The 6,818-nt window shown below is 41.9% G+C and overlaps 1 long non-coding RNA gene across 1 annotated transcript; it reads left to right on the top strand.

The window, feature by feature from the left end:
- The first annotated feature begins 643 nt into the window (after positions 1 to 643).
- LOC115285559 lies at positions 644 to 3,023 on the top strand. The gene is made up of 3 exons (XR_003905578.1): positions 644 to 735; positions 1,064 to 1,520; positions 2,869 to 3,023. It is a non-coding gene; the product is annotated as an uncharacterized LOC115285559 (long non-coding RNA).
- Positions 3,024 to 6,818: the final 3,795 nt, after the last annotated feature.

Genomic DNA, 6,818 nt, shown 5'->3' with positions numbered 1-6,818 from the left:
AAGAAGGAATTCCCTCAGACCCAACTAAGGCCCAGGCCATGTGCTGAGTATGGCCCTTTGTGGGTTCAGGGTAAGAAGCAGATCAGGGCATCATGCTGATTCCCTCTCTCCCACCCTTGGTTCTGTAAAGCTTTGGAGCAAATGCCCAAATCCATCAACGTGCAGATATTCATGCCAGGGTCCAGTTCACGTTCTGTTTTTGGTCACAGATGAGGAGGTACTTTTAAGGTTCATTCCCTTCCTGTTCCTTCCTTTAAACACAGTTAGAGACCTCCATCCTGAGGTCCTGGAAAAGATGGGGGCTTCCCTGTGGGTTATATTACCTACATATCTTCTATCTCCTAAGAATAAATAGACTGGTGTATAAGGAGTTTCAAAATCTTAGAAATGCATACAAATTAAATGACAATTTAGTAAAGGTCGATGAGTTTCAAATACAAAATTGTTTGATACCCTTCCCATCAAGAGGTGGGTCTATATCCAGTTCTCTTTATCTGGGTGGGATTGTGTCTGCTTTGACCAGTGAAGTGTGGTGAACATAATATGTGATTTTCAAAGCTAGGTCATAAAGGGTCATGGAACTTTCAAATACCCAAGATTGTTCCCTAGAACACTTGTTCCTAGACCAGGTAAGAAAGCCTGAGGTGTCCTGGAGTGAGGAAATATAGCCACCTGACACACCACATGTAGATACCCTGGTCAACAGTCTCTGCTAAGCCAGACTTCGAGTTACAGGTATAAGACATTTAAGTGCAGAAGCTTCCAGATATACCAGCACCGAGAGGTCCAGGGAATTTGAATCTTCCAAGCTGTGACCCCACATATCAGAGGGTAGAGACAAGCTATCCTGCCATTGCCCAAATTCCTGATTCACACACCTGTAAACAAAACAAAATGATTACTGTTTTGTAATTGGAGTGGTTTGTCAGGCAGCAATAAATGATTGAAATAGTCATCAGGGTTTATTGAGATAGGTAGATAGACAGATGGATAAATAGATATGTATATGTGCATAGTGTGATACTGTGGTATAATAAGAAATATACATTTGGTCTTTTCCCAGGTTCCTGGCACAGAGTTCCTAAAACCCTTGTAATTTCCTGACTAGTAAGGATGAGAAGAGCACTTTTCAACCATAACTGAATTTCTGCGAATGAGGTAACTCGCAGAAGGTAGGGGCAGGTTGCCAGGAACCCACCATGTGATTAGAGAGCTGGAACTTTCAGCACCACCCCCGACCTCCTGGAAGAAAGGCTGAAGGTTGAGTTAATCACGAATGGGCAATGAATTAATTATACCTATGTGATTCATGCCTATATAATGAAGCCCCCATTAAAAGAAGAAACAAAACAAAAACCTAAAGAAAGGGATTTGGGGAGCTCCCATGTTGCTGAACACATTGAGGGGCTGGGAGAGCGGTGCACGCACAGAAGAGCAGGGAAACAGCCCCTTCCCACATACCTCGTCCTCTGCATCTCTTCCATCTGGCTGTTCCTGAACTATAATCTTATAATAAACAGGTAATAGTAAGTAAAGTAAAGCACTTTCCTGAGTTCTATGAGTCATCCTAACAAATAATCAAGTCCAAGAAGGGGGTTGTGGGAAACCATAATATACAGTCAGCCAGTCAGAAGTGCAGGTGACAGCTAGGGAATTGCAGTTAGGATCTGAAGCAGGAAGTAATCTTGTATGACTGAGCTTTTGACCGAACTCCTGGTGCACTAGTTCCTGCTGAGCTAAGTCCTGGTGTGCTATCTCCTGGTGGTTAGTGTCATAATTGAATTGTGATACCCTGTTGATGTCCAGAGAGTTGGAGAATTGGTTGGTGGGGGAAACCTGCATATCTAGTGTCAGGAATGTTGAGAGAAGTACATAGTATTGTATAATAAGCCTTTGGGGTCCATATTAAAATTTGTCTTTTGAAGTCTTAAAGCACAGTGAGCAAGACCAGATAAGTAGAAGTGTAACTGAAGAAAATATGGAAATGACTTGTACACCTTGAAAGTTGGCCAGTTTTCTTTACAGAGGTCTTCTAAAGATGACTGCAGAGCTTGAATAGCTCATTCTTGAAAAGGTGGCATCCCAGGGCTTGAAAGAGCAGAAGTTTATTTTCTAGGGAGATGTTTACTTTTACTTCCCCATAGGGTCTGACTCAATATTATTCTTTTATTCCTCCTTCCTTGTATATAACCTTTCAGCAAACGGTCAAACTCTGACTCTGATCCCCTTGACACCAATGAAGGAAAGAACAAGGAAAACACTGAAGAAATCCAGGGAGACCTAGTATAACTAGGAGATAGACCATTTGCATTTATTTATTTTACATATGGTTTTGAATTCTTGGAGATCCTCAAGAACTTTGGTTTGGCAGACTTCGGTGCATATACAAAGTTTATGTGGTCCAGCACTTGTCTACCTCTCCTCCTTCTCCTTTGTAGACAAACACAAGTAGGTCCTTTGGATTTTGGCATTAGGATGGATTCCAGAAATGAGGTAAAAGTCAAAATGGACGTTAAATGTTGAGCTATTAGGCTTGATGATCAGCTTAAACTTCACTAAAAACCCATCTTACAGTTAGGAATATTCAATACATGAAGACTAAATTAACTCAAAACACAATTGCACCTTAAAATGGCTTTAGGAAAAAGGAGGGAGAAGGTGCTGAGAGTGTTCATTATATGAAAGATGTTATGCTGTATTTACCATAAATCATGTGGCCAAAACGACTTTATATCTTCCCAGCTATGAAAGATTTTTCCTCTTCCCAAACTATTTTGCACACCGGAATTGTATTAATTTTCCAAAAAGTTTACCTCCATCTTGAAGGACTAGAAAACGTTTGCTCTAACCATCTCATTTTGGATTTAGAAACTGAAACCCAGAAAGGTGATTTGGGCACCAGTACACAACTGCCTCCTGAATCGGAGCCCAGATCACCCCATTTCCCAGTGAAACAGCATACTTCCTGAAGACAGGAGTATTGAGAGGCCGTCCAGGAGCGTGGAGCAGAGATGGAAAGTAACCAAGAGACCTGAGTTATCACCCACGTGCAATCATTCCTTAGTTGCATTTGGAGTAAAGTCTAAAGTCCTTAGCAACTTATTCCCCCCACAGCCTGCATTCAACCTTCTTTTCCCACCCACCTCCAAAGAAACTCTCAATTTGAGCACTACTTAGCTACTTATTGTTCTAAAAATCATTTCCCTTGTCCCCCACCATGCTTTTGCTCATTCAGTTTTTCAAGCTTTTTCTCTCTTCCATCCTTCAAATTCTCCCATCTCTTAAGACCCAGCTTAAGTGCTCCATATGTAGTATGTCCTCACCAAGCCCACCAAGCCTCTACCTTCCACAGCATTGTTATGGGAGACATGACCAGAGACTTGATCTACATTAGTCTTATGGCCTTCAGAGATGCCCTAGGAAGCTTGCCGTTGCTCAGTGTCTATAATTGTGCCAGCCATTCTCATTCTCTATACACTGTCATGTAGAGGATGAGGAAGGAAATGACCCAGGGCTCCTTCAGGACTCCTTGCCAATAGACTATCTGGAACAGCACTGGTTTATATCTAAGCAGTGCCCAAACTAAACTGTCCATAGAACTGGGAGCTTCCTCTCCCCAGGAAAGAGGCATGCTAGCACCACCCACCACATGGCTCCCCAAGGAACGCAGGTGCTGAGCATCTTGCATTCTACATCCTCCCCTAAACATCTGGTATCCAATTCACACTGGCAGTATCCACTCCTACCCAGACTGGCAATATCCACTCCTATTCAAACAGTTGGGATTCAACTATCAAGTTCAGTTCAAAAAATGGAGAGCAGGGGTGCCTGGGTGGCTCAGTTGGTTAAGCGTCTGACTTCGGCTCAGGGAATGATTTCGTGGTTCATGAGTTTGAGCCCCATGTCAGGCTGTAGGCTGACAGCTCAGAGACAGGAGCCTGCTTCAGATTCTGTGTCTCCCACTCTCTTGCCCCTCCCCTGCTCACGCTCTGTCTCTCTCTTTCTCTCAAAAATAAATAAACCTTAAAAAATTTTTAATGTAGAGCAAACGGAGGTCAGGACACCTTTCCTGGTGTTCAACAGTCTGACCCAACACCGCTCTGTAAAATGAAGAGAGCTCATGGGACCACACGCCTTATCCTGTTAACCCTTAACTGACAATCTCCCTCTGATGAAACATGTTCTGTAATTCACATGGTGTGGCTTTGTGAGATGCACCTTCTCCCACAGCAACTCAGCACTCACGGGTCCACAACTCACCTGGGAACCGCCAGAGCTGCTGCTGTGTGTGTGCTGGGTTCAGCTCTCAGTCCTCTGTGCACAAGCCAAGACAATAGCTCTTCTGTTGTGAAACACAGAATGCAATGCTCTTAACCTTGGAACTCGTCATCTTAGGAGTAGCCACTTTGAATTGAGCACATACTGTGTGCCTGACCCTGAGTTCTTTCACTTAATCCTCATAACAATCCGAGGAGGTAGATACTATAATTATCTTTATTTTTTTTTTAATGAAACTGAGACTTGGTATTTTCAAGACACCTCTCAGCTAGTAAGTGACAGACACAAAAACCTGGACCTATTTGACTGTCAAACCCATTTTTAAAATTAAAAAAAAATAATAATATTTTTCTATCACCTAGAACTAGTAACTTTTTTTCAATTTGTCAGTATTTTTTAATGAAAACAAGACAGTAGTAAAGTCCCCTTTAACAGGCATTCTAAATTCCATTCTCACCATTACCATGAGTTGGTTGTATATTCTTAGAATTGTATTTTATAGTTTTATAGAAATATATGTGTATCTATTTACCATATAGTTTGCCAGGTGTATATTTAAAGGTTACATAGATGTTATCGAAGCAGATAATGTCTTTCTTAAAATCTGTCTTTCTCACTTTTTGAGTCTGGGTCACCCTCTGTCTCGGTGCGCAGCAGCTTGGTTGTGGGAAAGTGTGGACAAACTGAGTGTGCTCCCAAATGGCCACCACGATAGAGTGGGTGAACTCGTGCCCTTGCGGCAGCATGTCTTCACGCAGGGTCACAGCCAGCCTGGGTCAGCAGCATGTGTGTGCGCACATGTGTGGTGTTTGAATATCCCCTCTTCAATAGGAAGATGCCATTGTTTAGGTCGGAAAAGTCTTGTTATTTATTCCAGGGTCACATTGTGTTAAAATGTTTGCAGATTCAATAAGGGCACATGTACCCCAATGTTCATAGCAGCACTTTCAACAATAGCCAAGTCATGGAAAGAGCCGAAATGTCCATCAACTGACAAATGGATGAAGAAGATGTGGTTTATATATACAATGGAATACTACATGGCAATGAGAAAGAATGAAATCTGGCCATTTGTAGCAATGTGGATGGATCTGGATTGTATTATACTAAGTTAAGTTAAATAAGTCAGGTAGAGAAGGACAGATACCAAACATTTTCACTCATATGTGGATCAGGAGAAACTTAACAGAAGACCATGGAGGAGGGGAAAGGGAAAAAATAGTTAAAGAGAGGGATGGAGGCAAACCATAAGAGACTCTTAAATACTGAGAACAAAGTGAGAGTTGATGAGGGTGGGGGCAAAGGAAAATGGGTGATGGGCATGGAGGAGGGCACTTGTTGGGGTGAGCACTTGGTGTTTTACGGAAACCAACTTGTCAATAAACTATATTAAAAAATTTTTTAAATAAAATGTTTGCTGATTCAAACCTGTTTCCATGAAATCACTCTGAATCCACACTTACAACTTTTATCAGTAAGGCTGATGCTGTGACTAATGAAATAGCCAGATGTGAGCCTGTCTTCCCAATAAACAAATAAACACAACTTCCAGAAGTATAAAAGTCTACCTTTTATTGATTCATAAGTTTGAGTTACGTTTCTTCAGGTGATTTTTTCTTATTGCCAACTTTCAGTAATACATTTTCCCCCCTGAGGAATAGCATCTTTTGCCTTCAAAAGTCTACAGAAAGCTGTTGGAAGGTTCTAGCCTGCCTCAGGTGAGCTGACCTAGCCCTGGCTGAAGAGTGAGGAATCCTGTTTTCTAGGGCATATGTCAGCTCACTCCATGAGCCAGAGTACAGTCAGTTATGAATTGCCTTTGGAGGATTTTGTTTGATTCTAAAGCCCATTTTAAAAAAAATAGACAATATCAACTTTCCCCCTATCATCCAGAGCTTAACACTTAATGTGTATCCATCAGCAGTATAGAGTTTACTATACTTCTGTTTAAAGATTACATTAAATGTAAAGATTGCGTAAAAAAATTACATACAATGCAATCTACACTGGGCTAGGTTTTTAAATCAGTACATAAGGAAAATCACATACAGCCATGTTTTCCCTGGACCCTCCTTAAATAGTCCATCAAGTGCAGCTTGGAAATGTGACACTCAAAGTTTTAACAACAGGTATGGCACAGCCACTGACCAATAAAATGGATACCCTGATTATACAGACCTAGGGGGCACATACGGTGAGATCTATGCATCTCTGCACACAAAGGCTTCCCTGCACATCCCTGGTTCCCAGTTGAGAAGGAGCCCTGCCAACCCCCCCCCCCCCCGCAGAGGACACTGAGCAATGTCTGGGTACATTACCTTATTATCATGCCTATGGATGGGGCTGCCTACTAGGATCTAGCGAGTAGAACCCATAGATGTTGTTAAACATCCTACAATGCACAGAAGAGCCCGCCAACAAAGAATTACCTGGTCCAAAATGTCATAGTGCTGAGGTTAAGCCCTCTTGGTACAGAGGATTTGTGTGCAGTGTGTTTCTATGTTTTCATAAATACACCATATTCACGATAATGTATACTA

Source organism: Suricata suricatta, chromosome 1, assembly GCF_006229205.1.
Source record: "Suricata suricatta isolate VVHF042 chromosome 1, meerkat_22Aug2017_6uvM2_HiC, whole genome shotgun sequence".
NCBI lineage: Eukaryota > Metazoa > Chordata > Mammalia > Carnivora > Herpestidae > Suricata > Suricata suricatta.
Note: the sequence above shows the minus strand (reverse complement) of the source record. Positions and strands in the feature narration are given on the sequence as shown.